Raw genomic sequence first — 12,027 nt, 5'->3', positions numbered from 1 at the left:
GAATTTTAGGCTTTTAAAAAATATAATTAACACCACGTTTACCTTTTGTCACTTTTTATTTTACTTTTCCAATGTAAATTTTTAAACACTCTAAAACTAGAGAGTGGTATAAAAAATCCCATGTGCACAAGTAATTAACTTTAATAGTTATCCATGTTTTCTCCTATCCTAATTATTTTATTCTAAGGCTTAAAACAAAATAAAACATGAACTAACAAGCTATTTATTAGTAGTTTTATAGGACATCTAGGCTATATTTCAAGAAGTAAAGTGAAGACATGCTGTAGCCCCTATTGCAATGAGCATCAGAAAAATATGCTTGCGAAAGGTTCAAAGAAAAGTCCTGAGTGTTTGCTATATGAGTCAATATTCATACGCTCGTGGGTATGCATTTATCTTGAAGTCTGCGGGTAAGGAGAAAGCACTTGCTCATAAACAGAGAATTATTGTCCTTTCTCTGGTGTGCTTTTTTTTCCCCTCTAGTGATTCATTGCCATCCTTTTACAAATTGGCCTTGACAATGATTACAGCAAAAGGCAACTGAGAATCCTAGTTCCTATGACAGATTCCTATAAAAGTTGGATATTCCTCTGCCTTGGGTTCATTAACTAATGAAAGCTCTATTTATTTCAACTTCAAACAAATATTTTATGCCTTTTATGTGCAAGACAAGGTCAATCATTTTTTATTACTCAATTATTCACTTATTCCTTCATTCATTGAACATTCATTGAACATATAGGGAAACGTAGTTTTTCCTATGTTTCCCTAATCATAGACAGAGTTATAAATAAGCAATACTTTGAGAGAAATAAAAACTAAGTGCCATGGGAACATCTATAAAAATACATGGATGATTTATATGACTACCTGTTTGTGGTCTGCATCTCTATCCGGAGAGTAAGTCAGGATGCTACCACAACAGTCAATCAGTTAAGAATTAAACTATAGAAATAGCAGTGAAAGTGGCAAGGATATTGTGCCAGGTATGCTTTGGTGTGTTGAGCTTACCTGATCCTCCTGTCTTTAGTCTCTGCCTCTGAATACATGGAACTAGATGGCTGATGCCACCCTTCTGCACCTCATGTGATAGGATTAAAGTGGATAACTGAATTAAGGGTGTCCGTCCAGAGGCTGAGTCTTGCCAATCAGTTATTTTTTCATCTTATATAATTTGAACTAAGAGATAAATAGGAAAATACAGTATATATCGGTAGCAAGACAGAAACAAACTTGTGGAGTTCAAGTGAGTTGCATTAAAGTAAAACTTTATAGGGAAGATTCAAGGATTTTATCTGCTATGGTCTCCCAAGGCTGTCTCGAACAGAATAACTCACCTATTAGAGCCCTATTGATTTCTACTGAGTGTTTCCCATACTGTTTGATTTCTCTATTCAGTTACTTAAAACCTTATGCCACTCCCCACCTCAACCTGCTTTTCTTGAGCCTTTTTAGGGAATTTCTGCTTTTTACAATCATAGGTCCTGATCTTGAATAGGCATTATTTGCTGGAACACTGTCCTGCCTCTATTACTGTATTTAACACTTTCATATGTTTTACATAGTAAGCTATGAACTCTTTTAACAACAGGAGGAGCTAATACTTCATATTTTATTCCCACATCCAGCTTATACCTTGGGACATTATTGGGCTTAATAAATGTTTGTTAAAATAATAAATGAACAATGCATATGAGAGGTATTGAAGAGGTAGGATCTCGGGGAAAATGATATTTGATTGGATGAAGGGAAGAGAAGAAAAGCTAAAGATGATTCTGCAATTCAACTAATTTGCATTGTAATCTGCCTGTCTGATTAGTTTCATTTAAATATGTACTAGGAAATTTTCTGTTTCTTAAAAATGTGTAATAATCAACCACATATTAAAAATAAGTTATTAAGAATCTGTGAGTTTGCAAATTAATGAATTCAAATTATCTAGAGCTTAGTTCAACAAGAGTAGCAAAACAGCAATGTCTCTTTAGAAACACAAGATAAGATTAGAGGATAGATGGTTGGATTCTTTTGAGACATGAGATGAAATTGGCAGAACACAGAGGTACAGCTTTTATTTATCTCTGAAGGAAGCAATATCTTCTGGTAGAACTGTAAGTTGAGAACATGATCCACCCACTCTAAAACCATCCTACTAGCAGATTAAAAGGGGCTACTACTGATGATCGCCTGACATAATTATTTCATGCTACTTATAACTGGCTATTTTAAAAGTTATTATTGTTATTTTTTAGAGACAAGGTCTCACTCTGTCACCCAGGCTGGAGAGCAGTGTTGCAATAATAGCTCACTGTAACCTGGAACTCTTGGGCTCAAGCGATCCTCCCACCTTGGCCTCTTGAGTAGCTGGAATTACAGGCAGATGCCACCATGCCCAGCTATTAAAAAAAAGAAAATATAGAGATGGGATCTTGCTGTGTTACCCAGGCTGGTTTTGAACTCATGGCCTCAAGCAATCTTCTCACTTCAGCCTCCCAAAGCTCTTGGATTACAAGCATGAGTCAACATGCCCAACCACAACTGGCTAGATTTTAAAGTTAATATACTTTGTATATTCATAAAAGCATTGTGAAGAAGATTAGCAAATAGGCAATTTGTGACATATACTGTCCCTCTCTATGAACAGCTTTTAACACAACTATTACATAACATTGATTGTTCTAACAGGTTAATTGTAAAAGACATGACTGGCTGCATCTCTCAAAAAATAATCATTTTAATTTCCCTAAACCATGAATTAAATAGAAATGGCATGTAGAAGAGGCAATACAGGTTTTATTCTCTCTCTAGAAGTTCATTCCAGACCTATTAGATATGAGAAGGAAATGACAGTGTATACTTCTTTTCTATGATGTTATTTTAGTGACTCAAAATAATTTTCTGACTTTTCATAAATACATTGAATGTGTTAATACATGTTTTATAGAAATATTTTCTGTTCAAATTATTCATGGTAGAATAATAGACCCAAAATTTAAATATACTAAACCACTGAAATTCCTTCTCTGTTTTCACCACTCCGTTTTTACCACTGTTTTGTTTTTTCTTTTTTTTTTTTTTATTCATGAAGACATAAATGAAGACACCTTTTGAGAACCCATGTGGTTGAAGTCTTAGTTATAGTATTGATTTTTTAAGTGGCTTGTATCATTCAGGTTAGTTGGACATACTGGGAAAGTTTCCAGACGTTGGCAGAAACCCAAACTGAACTTTCTTCCAAAAAGTCATGAAGAATTTCATTAACCTTTTAATAAAGAAAAAAAGGTATATTTCTCATTTGTTCAACTCTAAGGCCATGTATTCCCAGGAGAACAAAAACAGCCAGACCATAGCAGGATGCTTTTTATTTACATCAGTGTTTGTACTTGAAAAAGTAAAATGTTAAGATTGTCTCTATAGTCAGTAATACAGGCCTGGTGAGCTCCAACCCTCATATGTTTTACATACATTGAATACATATAAAATTATATATGCCCTATAATACTTTATAATGATCATCAATGCTCATATTGTTACTGAGTACAATGTTTTAAAATTCTTTTTCAATTGGCAAATAAAAATTACGTGGAAAGGGGAAAACTAATATTTATGAGTTTAAAAGAATTTTCATTATTTATTTTTGTAAAATTAACATGAATAATGATGACTTCTGACCATTGCATAGTGTAGTTAAGATAAATGACTTGATAAGACAGAAAATACCAGAGAAGTAAAGTTAGAATTAAATACAGAGATGAATTCAGGCAAACTTCTATCATCACTGTTACATAAAGCTTGATTCATCCAGTGAATTTTCTAGATGTGAATGAACTTACGACATAGTCTCTTAAACTATAAGTAGGATTAAACTAATCATAGAACTGCTTCAGGAATGTCAAAATTACGGGTTTTGGATAATAATTGATGAATCTCAGTATTTTCCTAAACTCGTCAAAACTTTAATACCTTTAAATATTTAGATTTAGTCAGAACTTTATGCAGGAGGGGAGGCAGAAAATGATATAGTTCTTCTCACAATTTTGAGTTTTGGGGTTTAATGTGAGAATGAAAGAATGGGGAAATGATTTTAGAGGAATAAGAAAAGAAGAAAAGATGCGGGAGGAGAAGTAGATCCAAAAATATAGAGGAAATATTATTCATTACTCTCTCTGTTTTTGTTTGTTTGTTTGTTTTTGAGATGTTGTTTTGATCTTGTTGCCCAGGCTGGAGTGCAATGGCATCATCTCGGCTCACGGCAAACCCCACCTTCCAGGTTCAAGTGATTCTCCTGCCTCAGCCTCCCTAGCAGCTGGGATTACAGGCATACATCACCACGCCCAACTAATTTTGTATTTTTAGTAGAGATGAGGTTTCTCCACGTTGGTCAGGCGGGTCTCGAACTTCCGACCACAAGTGATCTGCCAGCCTCGGCCTCCCAGAGTGCCGGGATTATACGCGTGAGCCACCGCGCCTGACTCATTACTCTTATTTTATAGCAAGGGATTTAACTAATTAAAGGATAATATTTATCATTTATTTCTAAATGTAAAAAGATGAGAATTCAAAAATTCTACATTATACATTTAAATTGCTCATCTATGAACATCACAGCATGCTTCCAATTTTTAAATTTCTTTATAGACCCTAGAATGGTACATTTAAAAAATGTTGAATAAAGAGAAAATGGATTCTTTTTGATTTATGTGACTTTCATGTCAATTACTGTACTCAACTTCCTTGTTAGAACTTGCACATCAGCAGGTAGTATGAGTTTCTGCTACGTACCTTTCAATATATCTACTTAGAAACTGCCCTTTGAACCTCAACTTCTTGCTATCACATCAGTAAAGTGATTCACAATACAAATGGTTGCATTAACTATTCCAGGACTATGTAAGAATCCATTTTTATTGACATGCTATGTATCCATACACTCTCTCTGGAAAGTAAAGAGGAAGACTTCATTGTCTCTGCAAATAATATCAGCCAAATAACTCAAAGGATTGCTAGTAACTATCCTATTTTTTGTGTGCTGCTGGGGTGACATTGTGAACTTCTGATGTTCTCTAGGTAGCTGTCCTGCTGCTCATTCCAAATTTGTCAGGTTATTTGGCACCTGATCTGACCTTAATGTCTAGGATGAACTGCTGAGCTATGAAGTGTTCTGATTTTTTGGATGCTTTGCCAAATTCCTCCCCCAACCCCTGCCACCTTTAAAATAACAAGGTCAATCACACAAAAGAAAGATGGCAGAGTTTCAGTTCCAATGATGCTGATTATCAGCATAACACATATGGATCAGCATGACATCAATTTGTCCTTGAAGACTACGGCAAGTCCAGCTGGAATTGGCTAACATAAAGCAATTATGAATCAAAGTGCCCATTTTCTAAAGATACTTTACAACCTTCTAAGAAGGCGCATTTTGAAATCTGTCTTCAAAGCTGTGATCACTTAATTAAAAAAAAAAAAATCACTTTTAAAGGAAACATTCATGTTAACTCACATTAGCCATACCCAAATAAACTCTGAATTAATGAAACCACATTCTTCAAAATCAATCAAATGAATTGCAGAGTTTTGCCATTTATTTGTTATAAATCAGTTCAGTTATGAATCGGCTGTAAAGATGGTAAAAATAAGCAACTATTTGTGGACAATGGTATATAAGGCTCCACATCCTAAGGATTCCTTTCTTACTATTCTGACCAAGCAGAATTCCAAAGAAGTGCTTTCTTATGAAATAATTTACACCTTCGTCTTATTCTCATTACTTAAACACTGCCTTTTTCTTTTCTAATTTCCTGATAGTAGTCCCCACTGTTCTCCAGGTACAGGTTTTGTAATTTGGTCTTATATACACTCACTGAAAATACCCTCAATGTTACCTGAACAGATCATGGTTTTACCTTAGACTTCACCCATTTTGGTATAGAGTAACAAGCAAGCAAAATGATAACACAAAGTTCTGATCCCCTCTTCACCAGGGCAACGTAGAGACATGTTATGACTTCTAATGCGTACAGAAGCAAGATTAAGTCTGAGTGCGGTGGCTCAAGCCTGTAATCCCAGCATTTGGGGAGCCAAGGTGGGTGGATCATGAGGTCAGGAGTTTGAGACTCGCCTGGCTAAGATGGTGAAACCCCGTCTCTGCTAAAAATATAAAAATTAGCCAGACGCAGTGGCAGGCTCCTGTAATCACAGCTACTTGGGAGGCTGAGGAAGGAGAATTGCTTGAACCCAGGAGGTGGAGGTTGCAGTGAGCTGAGATCGTACCACTGCACTCTAGTTCTGGGCAACAGAGCAAAACTCCATCTTGAAAAAAAAAGAAACAAGATTAGTACATAATATATACACAGCATGCAAGGAATAAAATTAGTATATTGTATATGTGTATAGTCTGCAGTAAGTTATCCACACAGTAAGTAAATCTTCCTTTGAGAACTCTTAAAGGCAGCTAGTAAGGTACAAGTTGTTTTTTATTCATCCAAACAAAAGTTTTATTGCAAGCCAGTCACAGGCATAATATTATACAATCTGAACAGGTATATTATAGAACTTTAAAGTAAAACAAATGTCAACCATCAGCTGACATTCTATGCATGATGAGAGTGGTGCCCAGAGAGGTTAAGTAACACATCTGAAAGTATCAACAGCTAGTTGAATAAAAGAGGACTAGAAAGTTGATGTTATTCTTTCCACAAAACTGTGGTTTATCTTTGTTTAGAATAGCTAATATATACTTTTTTGTATCTATTTAGACGACTATGGCCTTGGAAATACAAGAATATTAAAAATACAGCTGGAAAATATCTTTCCCTGTTTGTAAGTTTATCTACCTATGTATCTATCTCTATCTATAAATAGATAGATATAGGCCCAAATATGACAACAGATTAGCAGATTTACAATTTAAATCTAATTACCATTTTCAAAACCAAACTTTATTTTAGCATTATTCATTTTCCCTATCTCAATTTTACAAATGTAACTCATGAAAAGGTTGAAATTTAAAACAAAAATAATGTCTCCTCCTCCTAGGAGTAAATGTGTTCTATAGTAATTAAAGGTAGAGGAATTCGAATTAATACGTTGCTTGTAGATCTTTTCTTTGCACTTTTTTTTTTTTTTTTGAGATGGAATCTCGCTCTGTCGCCCGGGCTGGAGTGCAGTGGCCGGATTTCAGCTCACTGCAAGCTCCGCCTCCCGGGTTTACGCCATTCTCCCACCTCAGCCTCCCGAGTAGCTGGGACTACAGGCGCCCGCCACCTCGCCCGGCTAGCTTTTTGTATTTTTTAGTAGAGACGGAGTTTCACCGTGTTAGCCAGGATGGTCTCGAACTCCTGACCTCGTGATCCGCCCGTCTCGGCCTCCCAAAGTGCTGGGATTACAGGCTTGCGCCACCGCGCCCGGCTTCTTTGCACTTTTTAAGTCACAGAATTTATTCAGCTGATGAAGTCTTCAGTGAGACACCAACACAATGCCAACACGATTCAGCAAAAATGTATGTAATTATTCAAACATGGAATAGTACCTTGAGTGAGGTAATTAATATTATACTCAATGATAGGGTATTTCAATTGCCTGAGATAATGGATTTTTTAAAAATGTGTTGAATCATATATCCATTCTAATTAGGGCTAAGAAAAGTCAGAAGAAAGTCAGATGAAAAGCATACTAAGGTTATTATGAAAACGTTATCTACTCTGCACATTTTTTTCTAATTTTTCGAAACAATCTTCCTTTGGTGCTTCTATTTTGCCCACTTATTTTAACCTTTTATTTGCTACTGAAAGAATGTAATCTTCTTGAGGGTAGAGACCCTTATTTACCTTTTTATTTCCAGGCATAGTGATTGACTTATAGCTCAGTACATATATGCCACATAAGTGAATGAATAAACGAAATAAATATATTATGCATTTACATGTGATGTTAGATATTTTAAAGTCTGTAGTTACTTTTAACAGACGTCAGTGTTACCTAAACTTCACTGAGCGTATCAATCACCTAGGATTTTTATTAAGAATACAGTTTCCCGGCTGGGTGTTGTGGCTCACGCCTGTAATCCCAGCACTTTGGGAAGCTGAGTCGGGAGGATCACAAGGTCAGGAGATGGAGACCATCCTGGCTAACACGGTGAGACCCCATCTCTACTAAAAATACAAAAACTTAGCCGGGCGTGGTGGCGGGCACCTGTAGTCCCAGATACTCGGGAGGCTGAGGCAGGAGAATGGCGTGAACCAGAAAGGCAGAGCTTGCAGTGAGCCGAGATCATGCCACTGCACTCCAGCATGGGTGACAGAGTAAGACTCCGTCTCAATAAATAAATAAATAAATAAATAAATAAATAAATAAATAAATAAATAATACAGTTTCCCAGGACTCTTTATTGAAGAGTTTTAGGTCTTGATTAAGAACCTACAAGATTAAAACTGCCCCCAGGGAATTTTTATGGTCAGGTAGTTTGAAATAATCTAGAGAATTCCGTATTTAGATTGCATATTTCAAGAGCATTAAAAATATATTTAACGTAACCTTATATTGTTTATATTTTATGTGGAATAATTAATTATTCTCCCTAATTTTATGAGAAGATGTCACACAGCAAATCTTTATCCAGTTCCTATTTAGGGGTTATAGACCTCTCTATAGAGGTTTAAACACATACTACACTGCTTTACAAAACTCACAGCGCATGAAGAAACAAACATTTGAAAATAAATTATTAGAGAGCCCAGGAGTAAATCCACATAAGTGCAATGAACTGACTTTTGACAAAGAAGCAAAGGCAATACAATGGAGAAAAGATAGTTTTTCAACGACTGGTGCTGGAACAATTGAAATCCACATGTTAAAATATAAATCTAGACCCAGACCTAACACCCATCACAAAAGTTAACTTGAAATAGATCACAGACCTAAATGTAAAATGCAAAACTATGAAACTCCTAGAAGATAACATAGGAGAAAATCTAGGTGACCTAGGGTTTGAAGATAACTTTTGAGATACAGCACTAAAGACACAAACTATGAATGTAATAATTGATAAGCTGGACTTCATTAAAATGAGAATCTGCTTCTCTGTGAAAGACAATGTCAAGAGAAAGAGAAGCCACCGACCGGGAGAAAACATTTACAAAAGACATATCTGCTAAAGGACTATTTTACAAAATATACAAAAAATCCTTGAAACTCAACAATAAGAAAATGAACAACCTGATTCAAAAATGGGCAAATGATCTAAACAGACACCTCACCAAAGAAGATGGCAAATAGCATATGAAAAGATACTCAACATCATGTATTATCAGGGAACTGCAAATTAAAATAATAATAAGTTGCCACTAAACACCTATTAGAATGGCCAAAATCCAGAACATTGACAACACTGAATGCAGACAGGAATGTGGAACAATGAATGAGAATTCATTGTTGGTGAGAATGCAAAACAATACAGCCACTTTGGAAGACAGTTTGCCACATTTTTTCAAAACTAAACATATTCATACCATACGATTCAACATTTGCACTCCTTGAAGGTTACACAAACAGTTGAAAACTTATGTGCATACAAAAGCCTGAACACAAATGTTTATCTCAGCTTTTTTTACAATTGCCAAAATGTAGAAGCAATCAAGATAGTCTTTGGAGGTGACTGGATAAGTAAATTGAGGTGTATCCTGACATTGCAATCTTTTTGGTGCTAAAAAGAAGTAACTATCAATCAAGTCATTGAAAGACATGGAAGAAACTTAAGTGTATATTACTAAATGGGGGAAGCAAATCTGAAAAGGCTACATACTGTATGATTCCAGCTATGATATTCTATGAAAAGCAAAACTATGAAGACAGTAAAAAGATTATTGATTTCCAGTACTTAAGGGGAAGGGAGGAATAAGTAGGAGGAACACAGAGGATTTTAGGCAGTAAAGCTACTCTGTGATACCACAGTGGAAGATAATATCATTTTACATCTGTCAACACCTATGCAATGTATAGTAGGTGTCTCCAACACCCTGGCAGCAGACCAGTACTCCTTTGTGGCCTGTTAGGAAGTGGGCCGCACAGCAGGAGATGAGCTACAGGCCAATCAGCATCGCTGCCTGAGTTCCGCCTCCTGTCAGATCAGCTGACACATTAGATTCTCACAGGAGTGCAAACCCTACTGTGAACTGCATATGCTAGGAATCTAGGTTGCATACTCCTTTTGAGAATCTGATGATAAATATAATGCATTTGGACCATCCTGAAACCATTCTCCTCCACCCCTGGTCCATGGAAACATTGTCTTCCATGAAACTGGTTCCTGGTGCCAAAATGGTTGGAGACTGTCGATGTACAACACCAAGAATGAACCCAAAGGTAAACCGTGAACCTTGGATAATTATGCTATATCAACATTGTTTCATTGATTATAACAAATGCATCTGGCCGGGCGCGGTGGCTCAAGCCTGTAATCCCAGCACTTTGGGAGGCCGAGACGGGCGGATCACGAGGTCAGGAGATCGAGACCATCCTGGGTAACACGGTGAAACCCCGTCTCTACTAAAAATATGAAAACTAGCCGGGCGAGGTGGCGGGCGCCTGTGGTCCCAGCTACTCGGGAGGCTGAGGCAGGAGAATGGCGTACACCCGGGAGGCGGAGCTTGCAGTGAGCTGAGATCCGGCCACTGCACTCCAGACCGGGCGACAGAGCAAGACTCCGTCTCAAAAAAAAAAAAAAAAAAAAAAACAAATGCATCCATCCTGGTGCAGGATGTTGATAGTAGGGGAGGCTGTTGGGAGTTGGGGAGGTCAGAAAGTAGAGAGTTAAGAACTCATTGATTTGATGGATCAATGGAGATGAAGCTCAATTTTGCTGTAAACATAAAACTGCTCTAAAAATAAATTCTATTAACAGATAAATTGTAATACTATGTGGAAAAATTTGACATACTTTGAAGGTTCAAAGATAATACACAGTTAGGTGGCTGGATAAAAGAGCAAACAGGGTCTCTGATCAGAGAGTAGGACTCTAGGACCCTGTGATTTGCTGTACTTATAAATCTTCACCTAGGCTTTACATTACAGAGTAACACCACCACCCACCAAGTGCTGCTTTTCTAATATATCTTGTGACATTGGTAAGAATAGATGATGAAAATCAAATTTTGAGTACAATTTCCTTTTGTGCTTGATTTAATGGATCAATAGAGATGAAGGTAAACATTGTATTTGATTCAGAAAGAAGGTAGGTCTCAGAAAATTCATTAGTAGTCTTCTTTTCCTGAGTTTATTTCTGTCTCCTTACTGGTCAGTCATTACAAAAGCAAACTGTACTCACTTTCTTAATGCTGGGTGAGCAATGAATAGGATGTAAAAAACAAATTTCTTGATGGAAGAGCTGATGCTGTTAACAAAATTCTACTGCAGAGTGACCTATGAAATTTTAAGAAGCAGGGTTTTAAGAATGGTAAACATGATGAACATGGTAAGATAAATGTTTGTCAGTCTTCAAGCAAGGTTGCCTACAGTGGAGGGGGAAGGGCAGAAGCTGTAATAATTTTCTGTTATAAACAAGTTTCTAATTTTTTTTTTTTTTTTTTTGAAATAGGATCTCACTCTGTCACCCAGGTTGGAGTGCTGTGGCACAATCTCAGCTCACTGCAGTCTCTACCTCTGGACTCAAGCAATCCTCCCTCCACAACCTCCTGAGTAGCTGGGACTACAGGTGCATGCCACCACACCCAGCTAATTTTGTTTATTTTTTGTATAGATGAGGTCTCATTATTTTAACTGAGGCTGGTCTTGAACTCCTGAGCTCAAGTGATCCTCCTGCCTCAGCCTTCCAAAGTCCTAGAAATACAGGTGTGAGCCACTGCACCCAGGCTGAACAAGTGTTGTATGAGGATGTAGATACATTATTGCCTTTAATTTGCACAACCAATCTATATAAGCATTATCTCCATGTATACATGAGAATCATAATGTCCAAAAATCACACTCTATAAGAGACTAAGCCAGATCTCTAAGTGCTATTTTTTTTCAAAG

At 36.7% G+C, this 12,027-nt stretch overlaps 1 protein-coding gene across 1 annotated transcript in view; it reads right to left on the bottom strand.

Moving 5' to 3' along the window:
• LOC117095052 (low-density lipoprotein receptor-related protein 1B) overlaps positions 1–12,027 on the bottom strand; it is a 1,687,268-nt gene that overhangs the window by 1,149,545 nt on the left and 525,696 nt on the right. The gene's annotated exons all lie outside the window — the stretch shown is intronic.

This window comes from Trachypithecus francoisi, unplaced genomic scaffold (genome assembly GCF_009764315.1).
Source record: "Trachypithecus francoisi isolate TF-2019V2 unplaced genomic scaffold, Tfra_2.0 Lachesis_group13, whole genome shotgun sequence".
Lineage (NCBI taxonomy): Eukaryota > Metazoa > Chordata > Mammalia > Primates > Cercopithecidae > Trachypithecus > Trachypithecus francoisi.
This window is presented reverse-complemented; position numbering and strand designations above follow the sequence as displayed.